Raw genomic sequence first — 17296 nt, 5'->3', positions numbered from 1 at the left:
AATGTACTGATGCGGTTAGGAAACAGAACGGACATCAAACCTTTCCTACAAAATAAATTCCTGAATTAGTTGGTGAGTACAGAGTGACAGGAAGTGGTACTCAGTGGGGAACGACACTTTTTCCCCACAGAGAGGTGGGCGGGGGGGGGGGCAGCATGGTGATGCAGTGGTTAGCACTGCTGCCTCAATGTGCCGAGGACCCGGGTTCGAATCCAGGCCGTGGCTCACTGACATGTGGAGTTTGCACATTTTCCCCATGTCTTCATGGGTCTCACCCCCGCAACCCACAGATGTGCAGGGTAGGTGAATTGGCCATGCTAAATTGCCCCTTAATTGGAAAATATTTTAAAAATAAACACAAAAAAAGAGGTGCGAGGGGAAAATAACTTCCCATCTTTTTCTAAATTCCTCAAAGGCACGTCAAGACTCGTAATTAGCTTTGTACCACAAGAGATAGGAGGAGCAGGAATAGAACACAGGGTACAGCGAGCCTGCTCTGACATTCAACACGCTCATGGCTGATCTTCAATTTCACTTTTCCGCCACTTCTCCATATTCCTTGACTCGCTTAAGAGACACCAATAATCTGCTTAGACAGAAAGTGGGCAGAGTTTTCCCAAGCTCCCACCGGTGTGTTTGGTGGTGGGCACAGTGGGAGAATATGGCAGGAGATCCGGAAGTCGGTTTCTCCCTGGCGTGAATTTACAGTAGGATCTTCCACCGGTGCTTGCACGTCTGGGTGGAAAATCCTCCAGAGGACGGCGTGAACCTCATTTGCCGGAGTAAAACACATTTGGACAACAGATGTCAGGCCTCATCTGAACAATGCCTGGGGTGCCTTTGGAGTTCAGGCTGGAGGCCCAGCTTAAAATCTCTGTGAGGTCAGGACGGGTGGGAACTCGGAGGGAATCCTGTTCTTCAATTTCACCCTCCCCCTCACCTAAAAAAACCCTGGTGGGGGAGCGAGACATTCAGGTATGAACCTGTGGTGTTGTGAACAAACTATCCCGTTAGCAACTTTGCATTGAGTCAAATATTTCTTGGTGTTCCGGTAATGAAAAATTGCTTAATTGTTCCCTGACTGTTTGTGAACTTTCAGAGTACTGTGTCAGACTGAGTGTTTTGTGATTGTTTATCATGGTTCTGATAACTGCATTAACTGGTAGATGTGGCTGAATACAAGCTCTGACAAACATTAAGACATTGTTGGTTTTTGAATTTAATACAGATGCTGTCTTCTGGTCACCTTCCTGTGTGGCTTCAACACACACCGCTAAGCTCTAATTATTCCAGTTTATTTGACCAGGCTTATTAAGAAGAGACAATAAAAACATCACACAACATAGAACCATTCAGCCCATCGAGTCCACACTGACCCTCTGAAAGAGCACCCTACCTACGCCCACTTCCCCCGCCCTATCATAGATTATCATAGAATTTACAGTGCAGAAGGAGGCCATTCGGCCCATCGAGTCTGCACCGGCTCTTTGAAAGAGCACCCTACCCAATGTCTACACCTCCACCCTATCCCCATACCCCATAACACTAAGGGCAATTTTGGACACTAAGGGCAATTTATCATGGCCAATCCACCTAACCTGCACATCTTTGGACTGTGGGAGGAAACCGGAGCACCCGGAGGAAACCCACGCACACACGGGGAGGATGTGCAGACTCTGCACAGACAGTGATCCAAGCCGGAATTGGACTGTGGGAGGAAACCGGAGCACCAGGAGGAAACCCACGCACACATGGGGAAGATGTGCAGACTCTGCACAGACAGTGACCCAAGCCGGAATCGAACCTGGGACCCTGGAGCTGTGAAGCAATTGTGCTATCCACAATGCTGCCGTGCTGCCCTAACCCCATTAACTATCGCCGTAACCCCACCCAACCTGCACATCTTTGGACTGTGGGAGGAAACCGGAGCACCCGGAAGAAATCCACACAGACACGGGGAGAATGTGCAGACTGCACATAGTCAGTCACCCAAGGGTGGAATTGAACCTGGGTCCCTGGCGCTGAGAGGCAGTATTGTTAGCGGACGTGCAGGACTTAAAACCTAAACAAATCAGAGAAAAGTCGAAGCACAATCATAACGGGAAGTTAGATTTCTGATTTGGGAATGACAATTAGCTCAGAAAACCTGCTACAATTAGGTACTGTGTACATCGTGTTGTCCCGTTATGAGATTTGTCTCCAGCAGGTTGACTCCTACATTACAGTACACATTTCCTACCCATCGCCGAGGGAAATTAATGAAGTAGCAGCTCCTACATGTACAGTGCATTCTGCAGCCTCCACACATTCCTAAGCACTCCCAGTTCAACAGAATGGATATTGGAAAAATAGATCCTTTGAAGAAAGAAATCATTTATATTTATATTGCGCCTTTCAAAACCTCATAACACCCCAAGTGTTTCACAGTCAATGAAGTATGTTTAAAGTGTAGTCACTGTGTAACACAGCTGATTTGACACAGCAAGGTCCCACAAACAGTATTGAGGCAAGTGACTAGATTGTCCTGTTTTCTGAACATTGGTTCAGGGAAAAGTATTGGCCAGGACACAGGAGAGAACTCTACTGCTTTTCTTCAAACAGTGCTCTGTAATCCTACATCCACCTGAGAGGGATGAGGAGATTTCAGTTTAACATTTCATCCAAATGACCTCTGACGATGCAGCATTTCCTCAGCGCTGCATTTGAGTGACAGCCTAGAATAAGTGCTCAGGTGCAGTAGTGGGGTTTGAACGCACAACTATGTGACTCAGTGTTGGACATAAATGAGGCAAAACTGGCATCTCTGAGAAGCCAAGGCTGTGGGAGAATGCCATGTAGTTTGCACTCGATGAACGCTTTAGTTAAAAATAATGTAAAAAATAATCAAGAAATGACTTATCAGAGAGGGGGCTCAAAAAGTATTTACATTTAATATTTATTCTTGGGTGTAAGCTCATGGCCTCAGGGTTGCTATTCAAGTACAATAACTATTACACCACTGTAGCATAACAACCCCTTTCACCACATTTTCAGATTAATTGTCTCTTGGGATTTTTGTCAAGACACTTTATTGTCTCATTTTTCACTCTTCCTGCCCCACTCAACATCTGCAGCTGCAAGACATGATCAGTTTGCTTCGGGCCTCCACCAATAACATTCCAGCTTCCCTTGAATTCTAGACAAAGAGACGACACACCCTCTTGATCTTCGCAGCCTCCCAGTCAAAGGCCTACCACCTCTGTATTCGGTCTCTGTCACATTGCTGAGGGGAATGTCGCTAACATGCGAATCTACAACTAGCCACTAGACATGAGGGTTATTTTATGAAGCATTTCCCAAACCATTCCGAACAGCAATTCCCGACAGCATTATTGGGATGGCAAAAGCAGCGTCACTTCCGACGATGTCACAGATTGAACCTGTCACTTTCTTATATGATCCTGAGGATGTGAACTATTAAAGAGTCGAGTTTAAAAGGGCCTACATTAGCATAACATTATGAACCAAAATTCAGTGCAGCTTTTGTCCTGTGGATGAATCGCCCGCCTTTATGCTCAAATCTTTAATTTGCCCTGACCGAAGGGAGAGACTCTTCACTGATGCCCACAACTCACTCAAGGCGAGATATTTATGAAGCATTGTGTGGGAAAAAAGGCAATGGAATTTGAACCTGAATGCCAATAATGGATCATGCTCTGTGAGTGTAAGAATTTGTCAGGCCGAAGGCGCATACTTTCTTTCCCCTTTAATGACAGGAAATATGAAACGGGGATAAGTTTTGATTCTGTACATTCCAGTAAACTGAGAACCTGCTGCAACACTGGGGTTGCAACTTAGCACCACCTGTGGCCCCTTCATTAAAATCAGCAACAAAGCTATTTGGGAGGGGCTCTTTAACATCTACACAGACACGACATCGCTCCCACCAAACCTTTGGCCTTGGCCATTAAATCTTATTAACAAAAACAGAGGTCATGTAAATCTGCCATATTCCAAGGCTGAGGGGAATGTTGCGACTGTGTTTAGAATGTTCACATTGTCTTTCCAGCAAACCCATTAAAACGTACTTTCGAACTTTGCATTTATTTATGCAGTCAATGTCTCAATTTCCTCTAAATTTTCTGCTGCACCCTCAGCTCAATTTTATTTAAGAAACATCTGATATAAGGCAGCACAAAAGTGGCCTGAGAGTTGCGGCATCGAACATCTAAGCAGATATGACAAAGTCCCAGGGCTGTGTCGCAGTCGAGACTTTGATCGGATCCTGACCAAAGCACTAGAAAATTGCCGAGTGCAGGGCTGCATTCTCAGGAGGAGAGGCGAAAATTGAGTTGGCTGCGGACCAAAGTAAAACATGAGTAAATTCTTCATTATATTTTCGTTTTTGAGCTGGATAATGTGGTACTCTGATCATTTATTGCACATGGAGCACTTTGGGACATTTTTAATGTGCTTCACAAACAAAGATCCTCCTTTCCCACTGCAGTGTACACCAATCGCTATATGGGAGAGGTCCAAGCAGGAATGCTCCTACGGCCCGACAAGGAAAGTTAAGATCTCCCTTGATATGGAAGCCCTTCTTCCCTGATCGTGAGGTGCCCCGGCAGTTAATCCCACACCCTGACTGGGTGTCGACAAGTGGCCCACAGGCTGCGCACTTTTCCATCCATTCCCAATGACTTTCCATCCGGAATGGGTGAGAAATTGTTCAGTGGGATTTATATGATGCAGAGTTATAGATGTTTACAGCATGGAAACAGGCCCTTCGGCCCAGCTTGTCCATGCCGCCCAGTTTCTATCACTAAGCTAGTCCCATTTGTACGCATTTGGCCCATATCCCTCTATACCCACCCTGCCCAAGTAACTGTCTAACTTTTTTTAAATTAAAAAATTGTACCCGCTTCTACCACTGCCTCTGGCAGCTCGTTCCAAATGCTCATAACCCTGTGTGAAACAATTTCCCCTCTGGTCTCTTTTGTATCTCTCCCCTCTCACCTTCTCCCTATGCCCTCTAGTTCTAGACTCCCCAACCTTTGGGAAAAGACTTTGACTATCTACCTTATCTATCCTCCTCATTATTTTATAGGCCTCTATAAGATCACCCCTAAGCCTCCTACACTCCAGGGGAAAAAGTCCCTGTCTATCCAGCCTCTCCTTATAACTCAGACCATCAAGTACTGGTAGCATTCTCGTAAATCTCTTCTGCACTCTTTCTAGTTTAACAATATTGGGCAGGATTCTCTCCTACCCGGCGGGGCGTGGGGTCCCGGCGAGATGGAGTGGCGTAAACCACTCCGGCGTCGGGCCGTCCCAAAGGTGCGGAATCCGCACCTTTAGGGGCCAAGCCCTCAGCTTTAGGGGCTAGGCTCGCGCCAGAGTGGTTGCCGTCCCGCCGGCTGGCGTGGAAGGCCATTGGCGCCACGCCAGCCGGGGCCGAAGGGACTCCGCCGGCCGGCGGACGTCCGTGCATACACGGGAGCGTCAGCGGCTGCTGGCGTCATCCCCGCGCATGCGCAGGGAGGGTCACCTACGCGTCAGCCATCGCGGAGACCTACACGGCCGACGGGTAGTAAAAGAGTGCCCCCACGGCACAGGCCCGCCCGCGGATCGGTGGGCCCCGATCGCGGGCCAGGCCATCGTGGGGGACTCCCCGGGGCCAGATCGCCCCGCGCCCCCCCCCCCCCCCCCAGGACCCTGGAGCCCACTCGCGCCGCCTGGTCCGGCCGGTAAGGGAGGTGATTTAATTCACGCCGCCGGTACCGGCATTACAGCAGCGGGACTTCGGCCCATCACGGGCCGGAGAATCGCCAGGGGAGGCCCGCCGACCGGCGCGGCACGATTCCCGCCCCCTGCCGAATCTCCGGTGCCGGAGAATCCCGCCCCTCGTTCCTATAATCGGATGACCAGAACTGAACACAGTATTCCATGTGTGGTCTTACCAATGTAATATGCATCTGTTCAGTTTGTCTGGGTCATATACTGCCACCGGTGAGCAGAAACCAACCATTGGGACTTTCCCATGGCAGCTAAAATCCAAATGAACGGGACTGGGAATAGCCTTTGAAGTATTTCAGCACTATTTCAAACCCTAATTTCTTTGAGCTGTGCTCCAGAGCAGCACCGATCGGAGAGATATTCCCTAGCCACAAGCCTGGTTTGGACTAGCAACGTTACAACCATAACATTTTGTAAGAAACCACTGTTATCTGAATTTGGGTGTTACTAATTCCTGGTTTTAAATGTAAAATGTCCTCTCAACACTTATGCGCAGAAGGATTTAGTCAACATCTGTATCATATAATTTAGCACTGTGTCTGCGGAAATGGGATTCCACCCAGAAATTCTCAAGTTATTCACCTAAGTAAATCTAGTTATTTCCATAGATAAAGCATTAAAAATCCAAATCTGATTTATTGTTTAGACATGTAGACAATGTGCCATTAATATTTGAATCTGAAATTTAAGCTGCAATAGAGGAGCGAGTTGAAATGGTCTATTGAAGAACATGGCACATTGATAAAAAGGCCTGCTGCCATAACTTTTAAGTCCCTTTTATGTCCCTTTGCAGGGTGGTAAATATGATCTGCATTTATATGGTGTCTAATCATATTCTGTCCCCAAAACATTTCTACTTATTAGCTTTTAGCTGCAGTCACCGTTATGCAACACACATGGGAGCCAATTTGCTCACAGCTTGTGCACAGGCACACGGGAATCATATTGGTCGTCTTCTTAGGCAGTCCCTCAGGGTAGAGGATGACTTCCTTCCTGTCCCTTCAATGCATGCTAAGATGGCTGATAAGTCCAATGTGCAATCTACAGATTCCGCCGTAAGCAGAGCAAGATGGTGCTTGAATGGCCGGCAAGATGAGGTGTTTGGAGGTTTATGTGCTCTCTCCGACTTTACCTTTGTGTGTTCCCGACACATCTCACGATGTGTTCGGTGCCTTCCCGAATAAACCTTCTACATTTTGGTCGATTGCAAGCCAGGGACTCCCATAAGTCAGCGGGGGTGTTTGATGTCTTCAGAGATGCTTTGAGGACATTCCTAAAGCATTTCTGCTGTCCTCCTTCGAGGTTCCTGCCATGACTGAGTCCAACGTAGAGCGGCTGCTTCAAGTGTCTGGTGTGTTATGGGCCTGGGTTTAGAGAACCCCAAAGTGTATCCTGGAGTTCACCTGACCCACAACTTTTAATGGATTGTGGTATGGGGAGCACACGGCCCACTCTACAGGTGTGGTACAGCAGAAAATGGAAAAGTAATTTTTAAAGCAAAACAATGTTTATTCTATGAACTCAAGTTAACCTTTTTAAAACATACAGTGAACATCTTAGCAGCCATTAATTCAAATACAACCCCCAACGACTACAACACTAAGTAATCCTTTAATCTTTCCTTTTAACATCCATAAGACTTAAAAAAAGAACTTTTAACAGAAGCGCATCAGGTTAAAGTCACTATTGAGAGTAGTTATTAGGTTTAAATCACCAAAGGATCGATTTACAGTTTTTAGATTACAGAGAGAGACTCATACACCTTCTGGCTGTGACTGCAGCTATCCAGCTCTGAAAACGAAACTAAAACACACCCTACAGCAAACAGCCTAAAACGAAAGTAAAAAGCTGACAGCCCAGCTCCACCCACACTCTGCCATCACTGATAAACACCCATTTCTTAAAGGTACATTTCTTAAACACCCATTTCTTAAAGGCACTCTCACATGACACCTCCCCCCAAGAAAAAAAAAACCATCAACTTCAAGATGGTTTCATTTTTCACCTTTTCACCATCCTTTAAGAAATGCACACAGTAAATATACTTTTTTGTTTCAAAAAACAACACACGCAAACAGGTATAATAATATAGTCCATTTTTTCCCCGTTCTTCTTCCAACTGAAATCTTTCTCGATTGACAGTCTCTTTGAACAAGAAGGTCCTTGCAGCGCAACCCACACTCTGACATCACTGATAAACACCCATTTCTTAAAGGTACATTTCTTAAACACCCATTTCTTAAAGGTACTCTCACATGACAGGTGTCAGGCTTATGAATGACATGCCCCACCTAGGCGAACTGCTTTTGAATGATAAGCACCTTAATGCTGGGCATCGCCTTGGGGGAGGACCCTGCCATTGCATTGCCTTTCTTACCACCAAATTTGGAGGATCTTATGAAGATACTGTTGATGATACGTCACCTGCGCTTTGAGGTGCCTGCTGCAGGTTGTCCAAGTCCCCAAAGCGCATAGGAGCAGGGGGATCACTGCAACCCAGTAAACCATTACCTATGTCTCGGTTGTGCTCCTAGTTCTCAAATACATTTTTCCTCCATCAGCTGAAGGCTGAGCTGTCGCATTGGAGGCAAAGATGAATTTTGGCATCTATGACTACCTTGGTTAAGAGGAGGCTCCCAAGATACAGAAAATGGTCCACATTTTCCAGGCTCTCATAGTGACATTAATCAGCAGGTGTTGTGCTGTGTCATAGCACAGGTGACGCGGACATCTCAGCAAATCTTGCTCGAACGATGACTTGGTGCCAGGGTTTCGACTGTGGGCATTGCCATGAGCTTTTGTGCTCGTCTCGATGTGCAACAGGATGTTTGTTATGCAGCACGGTGGCATAGTGGTTAGCACTGCTGCCTCACAGCACCAGGGCCCCGAGTTCGATGCCCGCCTTGGGTGACTGTCTGTATGGAGTTTGCACTTTCTCCCCGTGTCTGCATGGGTTTCCTCCGGGTTCTCCGGTTTCCTCCCACAGCCCAAAAGCTAGGTGGATTGGCCATGATAAAATTGCCACTTGGTGTTCAGGGATGTGCAGGTTAGGTGGGGTTGTGGGGATGGGCCGAGGTAGGGTGCTCTTTCAGAGGGTCAGTGCAGACTTGATGAGTCGAATGTCCTCCTTCAGCATTATATGGTTCTAAGTTCATGCTTTAGACACTTCATCAGGAGGACTCCATTAGAGGTTGCTTTCCCTGCCCCTTGCTTAACTATCACACCCTTCCAGAGATTCATGTCCTTCCAGACTTTGGTGGCTAATATTTCTGAGGGGTATCAGTTTGCTGCCTGGGGCGTGGGCTCAGAATTGCTCAAGTTCAGTGTAGAAGCCCTCTTTCGTCTCATCTAATGTCTGAAATGCAGGAACATAGAAATTGATGACAGTGGTGTGCTGATTACTCCTTAGGGTGAGCCAGACAGTCATGAGGCACTTGTATATAGAATCATAGCATTTACAGTGCAGAAGGAGGCCATTCGGCCCATCGAGTCTGCACAGGTCCTTGGAAAGAGCATCCGACTTAAACCCACGCCTCCACCCTATTCCCGTAACACAGAAATCCCTCCTAACCTTTTGGACACAAAGGGCAATTTATCATGGCCAATCCACCTAACCTGCACATCTTTGGACTGTGGGAGGAAATCGGAGCACCCGGAGGAAACCCACGCAGACACGGGGAAGAAGTGTAAACTCCACAAAGACAGTCACCCGAGGCCGCAATTGAACCCGGGACCCTGGAGCTGAGAGGCAGCTGTGCTAACCACTTTGTCACCGTGCCACCACAGGGCGAGTCGCAGACAAGTTAATTTTTGATGGCATTCCGTGGCAGCATCATTCCTCTTTGGGGGGGCCATTCCAGAAAAAGGTGCACCTGCAACCTGGTTCCTTCAGGTGGCTTTCTCCTGCACATCACATCTCACTTTGGGCGGCAACGTTAGTGTTGAGGTTCTGAGTTCCCAAGTATTGTCACTGTTGGGATTGTCCATGAAGATCCTGACGTTCCAGATCTCAAACTCATATTATGCATATGCGAGATTTTTTTAAATGTGGGATGGACATTGCATGCCGATATCCACACAGTCTTGGTAGTGTGGGACCTTGATTCAATGACAAGATGGTTCCAAGATAATTGGAGGCCAGGCTCTGCTGTGAGACATTAGCACAGTCTGGACATGATCAAACACAGGTGAGGATGTAATCTGTTACACCTGACTTAGGGCTGTTATTACAGTGCAGCACTTAAGCACAAGGGCGGCATGTCAGCACAATGGTTATCACTGTTGCTTCACAGCACCAGAGACCCGGGTTCGATTCCCAGCTTGGGTCACTGTCTATGTGGAATCTGCCCATTCTCCCCGTGTCTGCGTGGGTTTCCTCCGGGCGCTCCAGTTTCCTCCGACAAGTCCCAAAAGACTTGCTTGTTAGGTGAATTGGACATTTTGAATTCTCCCTCAGTGAACCGGAACAGGCGCCGGAGTGTGGCGACTAGGGGATTTTCACAGTAACTTCATTGCAGTATTGTAACACTAATAAAATTATTAATATTAATATTAGGTGTAGGTAACCCATTGAGCAACCCATTTTATTCACAGGCTGAAGTCAGAGTTGCACAGTCGGACTGCTTTTTAGCATATATCCTTGCAGAAATATTTCCTACACTGTTCTGAAGTTACTTTACAAGGCAGATGTTTCTGCGCTTCTCAGTCTTTTGTTACAACTGTTTCTCTAAAGCTTTGAGAGTTCATAAAAGTCTTAAACACCACAATAGGTCAAGGAGGCACTAATATCAATCACTTCCTTATGCCAAAGGAATTACTAGAACTGAGTTGACAGCCAGACCTTATGAACAATAGCAGACTTCCAAATCTATTTCAATCGCTGACAGGTTATTGTTAGCAATCACATTGGTCTTTGGTGACATATTAAAACATCAGGAGGAAACACTGAAGAACCTTCACCTGGTTAAACAGTTGCTTCATGGGCTTTTGTTTTAAAAAGGGTTTTTAATCAAGACAATCAATTTAATTCCATTACGAAACAAACAGGGAATTGGTGGAAGGCTCCAGCAACTGAGGCAATAGGGAAGGGGCACCAGTAAAAGGAGGAATTGGAAGAGAGCACCAATGATACAGAGGCACAAATGATTCAGAGAGGGGGCAGGTAAATTGGGAAATTGGAGAAGTGTGTCAGTAATGGGGCAGCACGGTAACACAGTCGCTTCATAGCTCCAGAGTTCCAGGTTTAATTCCCGGCTTGGATCACTGTCTGTGCGGAGTCTGCACATTCTCCCCGTGTCTACGTGGGTTTCCTCCGGGTGCTCCGGTTTCCTCCCACAAGACCCGAAAAACATGCTTTTAGGTGAATTGGACATTCTGAATTCGCCCTCTGTGTACCCGAACAAGTGCTGGAGTATGGCGACTTGGGGCTTTTCACAGTAACTTCATTGCAGTGTTAATGTAAGCCTCCCTGTGACAATAAAGATTATTATTATGGCGAGCAGACCAGTAAACTGAGGACTGGGAAAGAAGACCAACAAATGGGGAAATTTGGAAGTTGGCATTAGTAAATGGGTTATTGGAGGTGGCTTGACGGGGGTCTTTAAAATTATAAAAGATTTTGGCATGTTTGTAGTGCCGTTTAGTAGTCCCTATACATGTAGAAAAGTCACTCATAAATCACTACCATATGGAGTGATTGAGGCAGATAGCAGAAATGTACCTAAATAGGTACTTGAGGGTGAAAGGGATAGAACGATAAGATAGGGCAGATGAAGTGACTACAGTGGGAAAAAGTTAATCGGAGCATATACACTGGCAAAGACCCTATTAAAAAAAACTTTTTAATTAAACTTTTAACATTTTATAAAAAATTACTAAATATAAACAATAACTCTTGACTAGACACAAACAACCAGAACCGCAAAAACGACCCTTCAACCCAAGGAACAAGACCCCCCACCGTGTATGCACCCCTTCCCTCCACTTTTTTGTCCCCACCTTCCCCCTTTAACAGCTAACAGTGACCAACTCTCTCAAATGCAATATAAATGGTCGCCATCTCCAGAGCCCTTCAATCGATTCCCTCTCGGTGTATTTGATCTTCTTGGGGTTTCAAAAATGTTCTCAAGTCGCTTAACAACACCGAAGCACTCTACCGCGTTGCTAGCCTTCAGCCCAACAGGATCCGCCTCCGCGCCACCAATGAGGCAAAGGCACGGACATCCGCCCCTGCACCCGTCCGGAGCTTCGGCACATCCGAAACTCCAAAAATAGCCACCAAAGGACAGGGCTCCACTGGCATAGACCTATAGACCAAACTGTTTCTGTGCTGTGAATTCCACATAATTCCTTGTAAAACTGGTTTTCAGACACATGTGTGTGCACACATTAACAACAGGACTTATAGAGCACCCTTAACATAGAAAAGCACCCCAAGGCACTTGACGGAGAAGCAAGGGAAAAAATTACTTTGTTGCAATAAGTAAAATTAAGAGTATCTTTGAACCCTTGCTCAGGCTAATTAGTGTTTAGACATTTGGAAACATGACACTTGTGTTTGGAAACCGCACAGAAATGTGCCTCAAACATCATCTTGCATTCAAAATTTCACATTTTAAAGTCTTGTGTGAGAAGAACTTTCACATTTCTAGAATCGTGGAATAAGTGTTAGGCCATGTCTCAATATTTGCCAAATCATCATAAGAAATCTCCTAAGATCATTCCACATACTTCATGCTTCAGGTTATTAAATTAGATGTGCTTTTGTTATAGTGCATCCAAAAGAGAGCTCATTGCAGCAGCTGAATAATTTGTTTTGCCTTTTTCTCTGAAGATTAACATCATCCTTACAGCCAGTATGGGAAAATTTGATGGAATGCAAATCTCCAGTATGATGCAAGCTACTGAATCAGCCCCTCATGTGAAGGATGTCTGTAGAACAGGATCGTTTAAGGACTAGGTAGAAACGTGAGTTGGTACAATGTTCTTTTATCTTTGAGGTCAAGGTGTGATCCCACGTACATCTGAGGGCCCTCCGAACCTCCCTCATAGCCCCGATACATGAAAATACAAATGCGTTTTGACAGAGACTCTTCAGCACAGGTCAAATTGACCAATTCATTAATCCACCCATTGCATCATCCACGGCTTGCTCCTCCACAACTCTCCTTGGGAGACCATTCCATGTGTTGATCACTCTATGTTTGAAAAATTTCTTATATCAGTTTTAAATTTACCTTTCATTCTTGACATGAGGGCCTGATTCAGTAGCTTGCATCCTACTGAAGATTTGCATTCCATCAAATTTACCTTTTATAAATACGAACCTGTTGCACCTTGGCCTACACTTGCAATTTAATTCAAGTCATAGGGCACGATTCACCCAAATGGGGACAAAGTACCAGAGCCGGCGCGTTTAGCTGCGTGTTTCCCAGCGCTCGCAGTGCCGAGAAACACATGGCTATTCAACATGACCCGTGTTGTATAGGGGGTCTCAAAGGGGAACGCACAGCCGAGGCTGCACATGGCCCCGTTTTGTACAGTGGGGAGCTCTGCTCGCCGGAACTCACAAGTGTAGTGAGAGATCGGGGCACCATTTTTAAATGGCGGCCAATCTCCGAGGCCCCCGAAGCGATCCCAGACCTCCCCCACCCCCAACGCACTATGGGAGGATCCCTGGCACTCACCCACCCTCCCCAACAAACACTCATGCAGGATACCCACGGCCCAATCACGTGTGCGTAGAAATGCCAGCTTGGCACCTTGGCAGTGCCATCCTAGCACCCTGGCAGTGCCCATACCAGCTAGCAATGCCACCTGGGCACCTTGGCAGTGCCAGGGTGGCACCCAGGTGGCATTGCCAGGGTGGAACTGCCGGGGTGCCCAGGTAGCACCAGCAGTGTCAGGACACCACCCTGCTCGAAGGGCATGCAGCTGGGGTCTCCAAACTCATGGGAGACCCCAACAAGTGCCTTTCCGTCTGGTCCCTGTTTGTGGGGAAGGGGATGAATCCCAAAGCTTCAGGTACCTCGGGAATCTGCACATTAAAGTGAGACCAGCTGTCTGCCTCGAATATGCAGGTGGTCAAAAGGTTATCCCGCCCACAACGGGCAGGATTTACATTGCAACATTTTGCAAGATCGTGTTGGATCTTGGAGGTGTTGCCAGCCGGGTAGATCCACCCTGCACCGTGGCAAGCTGGTTTTCAGGTGCAGCGTGGCCGTTGGATCGTGCCCATAGTCTCTATTCGCATTTTCCATCCCCTTAATTATCTTGCAAACCTTAAGAAGAGCACCGCTCAGACATATCTCTCCCAATCTGAAAGGCTCAAGATTCTCCGGTGCTGGAAAGACTCTTCTCTCTGCTAATGTGTATAGGCTCTCTATCCCAATCCAGACACTAATGGGGGGCATGATCCAAGTACAGAATCTGCCCATGATTTGGCAAACCTTTTTGGTCAGTACTTAAGGTGAGTCAATAAAGAAAAATGCCATCATATCGATCTTTATTTGTTGATAATAACTTGACTCTCATGAACATCTCAGTCACCGTTTTGTCATAGAATTACACTTTTTGGAGAGAAAGATGAGAAAGTGAAGTTTGCTCTCATGAAACATTTGCCTACGAGTAGAATAATTTCCAACTAACATGAGAGCGACATCAAGAGGTTCAACATCATCAAGAAAGCAGTAACCCACACCTAATCTATTGTGAAAAACCACATACCAGGGCTGACTGAAGTGCAATCATAACTCCCTGGTACAATATAATGTAACCGTAACGTCATGCATGCTGACTGCAAACCCTGGCATACGTGAAACAGAAGCAAAATCCACTGGATATGGGGTGGAATGAGAATCTTAGAGCATAGACACAGATCATTCAGACCAGTGTACCTATGCAGGCTCTTTCTAAGAGCTAATTAACTAATCCCAGTCCCTTGCAATTTCACTACTCTGTATTTCTTTGTATTCAAGAAGATATCTAATTCTCCTTTGAAAGTTACTATTGAATCTTCTTGTACCACCCTTTCAGGTAGTGTATTCCTGATCATAAGAATACTTGCACTTGCTGTATCTGCTGGAATCAGGGAATTACTCCGTAAGCTTCAATGTGCCTCTGTCACCTCACGTTCAGTACAACAACCTGCATCTTTAGAGCACCTTTAACGTAGTACAATATGGCAAGGCGCTTTACAGGAACATTATCAAACTAAATATGACAAACCCCTGTTCGGGTACACCGAGGCAGAATTCAGAATGTCCAAGTCACCTAAGGAGCGTCGAAGAGGAGGAGAGATTTAGGGAGGGATTCCCTGAACTCATGGACAGCAATTGTAGAGTGATAGAGATGGGATTTGCAAGAGGCCTGAATATGAGGGGCACAGCAACCTCACAGACTGTAGGGTTGGAGGCCTTTACAGAAATTGGGGGGGGGGGGGGGGGGGGGGAGGGGGGGGGTGTAATGTCAGGGAGGGATTTGAAAACAGGGAGGAGAATTTTAAAATTGAGGCATTGCTTAACCAGGTGTCAATGTAGGTCAGCAAGGACGACGATCATAGGTGATCAGGAGTTGGTGCAAGTTAGGACACAGGCAGTACCACGGAAAGTAGAATGTGGGATGCCAGAAGTACATTGGAATAGGCAAGTTAACAGGTAACAATGGAATGCATGAAGTTTTCAGCAGCAGATCAGGTGAGGCAGACACAGAGTCTGGCGATGTTAATGAGGTGGGAGGAGGCAGTCTTAGATATGGTGCAGATATCTGGTTTGAAGCATTTCTTGGGGACAAATATGCCACCAAGAGTTGCAGCCAATCTTACTCTGCCTCAGATAGCTGCCAGGGCGAGGTATGGAGTCAGTGGCTGAGGAGTAGAGTTTGTGGTAGGGCTCAAAGACAATGGTCTTACCTATATTTATTTGGAAGACATTTCTGATCAACCAATCTGACAAATAGCAGTCTGTCAATTTAGAGACAGCAACAGGGTCAAGAGAGGTGGTGGTGAGGTAGGGCTGGATGTGGTCAGGATACATATGGAAACTAACGCTGTGTTTGAGGATAATGCTGTTGAGAAGCAATGTGTAGTTAGAAGGGACCAAGGTTGGGACTTCCAGTGGTGGCCATGGTGTGAGTTGTCACACACATAAGGGACCAAGGATAGATCCTTGGGGAAGACTAGAAGTAACTAGTAGAACTGGGTAAAGGAGCCTTTGCAGGTGATTTTCTGGCTGCAAGCAGATAAATAAGAATGGAACCAGGTGAGTGCAGTCCCAACCAGCTGAGCAAAAGTAGAGAGGCATCGGAGAAGGATGTATATTCAACTGCATCAAAGATTGCACATTTCTGTCATAGTCACAGAGGGTGATACATATGACTTTGATACAACTTTTCTGGTATTGTGGCAGGGGCTGAAACCTGGAGTTTTGGGAAAGGTGGGCATGTATTTTGGGTGGCTACAGCATTTTGAAGGAATTTGGAAAGGAAAAGGAGGTTGGAAGTGGGAACAAAGGTTTGCAAGGACTCAAGGGTCAAGGATTTTTTTTGAAAAAAGGACAAGATTTGAAGACGAAAGGGAGATTACCTGTCGAGATAGAACCAGTAACAGCATCAGCTAACATGGAAGTCATGAAGGGCAATTGGGTGGTCATCAGTTTAGTGGGAATGGGGTCTAGAGGATAGGAAGTGGCTCTGAAAGACAAAATAAGTTTGGAGAGGACACAGGTGATATAGGTAAGAAGCTACAGAATAATAATAATAATCACTTATTGTCACAAGTAGGCTTCAATGAAGTTACTGTGAAAAGCTCCTAGTCGCCACATTCCGGCGCCTGTTCGGGGAGGCTGGCACGGGAATTGAACCCGCGCTGCTGGTCTTGTCTGCATTTCAAGCCAGCTGTCTTAGCCCACTGTGCGAAGAGAAAGTTCAGGGCTGGCACTGGGCTATCCAAATTAAAGTTTGACCTAGTCATAGAATTTACAGTGGAGAAGGAGGCCATTCGGCACATCGAGTCTGCACCGGCTCTTGGAAAGAGCACTCTATCTAAACCCACACCTCCACCCTATCCCCATTACCCAGTAACCCCACCCAACACTAAGGGCAATTTTGGACACTAAGGGCAATTTAGCATGGCCAATCCACCTAACCTGCACATCTTTGGACTGTGGGAGGAAACCGGAGCACCCGGAGGAAACCCACGCAGACACGGGGAGAACGTGCAGACTCCGCACAGACAGTGACCCAGCGGGGAATCGCACCTGGGACCCTGGAGCTGTGAAGCAATTGTGAAGTAATAAAAGTTGGGAAGTGACAGAGGCAGCTGATTGGATGGTCACAATCTTAGTGAAGAGAAGTTCTTGAGTTCCTCACGCTTATTGGTGATGAGGGTGGAGGAGACATGGCGGAGAGGTTTAAGAAAATGGTTGGCAGCAGAAAAAATAAATTGAGGCTTGCCTTCTCATTTCAGGATGAGCAGGACCTTTTGAAAGGGCATTTGTAAGTGGACTGGGAGAGGGTTTTCCCCTCA

General features: G+C 46.5%; 1 protein-coding gene and 1 long non-coding RNA gene across 10 annotated transcripts in view; one reads left to right on the top strand and one right to left on the bottom strand.

The window, feature by feature from the left end:
• gstcd (glutathione S-transferase, C-terminal domain containing) overlaps nucleotides 1-17296 on the bottom strand; it is a 256913-nt gene that overhangs the window by 177043 nt on the left and 62574 nt on the right. The window lies entirely within an intron of this gene.
• LOC140408327 (uncharacterized) overlaps nucleotides 1-17296 on the top strand; it is an 82951-nt gene that overhangs the window by 50493 nt on the left and 15162 nt on the right. The window contains exon 2 of the long non-coding RNA XR_011940085.1: nucleotides 12608-12741. This is a non-coding gene — a long non-coding RNA (uncharacterized lncRNA). The remainder of the gene's footprint in view (nucleotides 1-12607; nucleotides 12742-17296) is intronic.

Source organism: Scyliorhinus torazame, chromosome 3, assembly GCF_047496885.1.
Source record: "Scyliorhinus torazame isolate Kashiwa2021f chromosome 3, sScyTor2.1, whole genome shotgun sequence".
Lineage (NCBI taxonomy): Eukaryota > Metazoa > Chordata > Chondrichthyes > Carcharhiniformes > Scyliorhinidae > Scyliorhinus > Scyliorhinus torazame.
The sequence above is the reverse complement of the archived record's forward strand: the minus strand, read 5'-3'. Positions and strand labels throughout refer to the sequence as shown.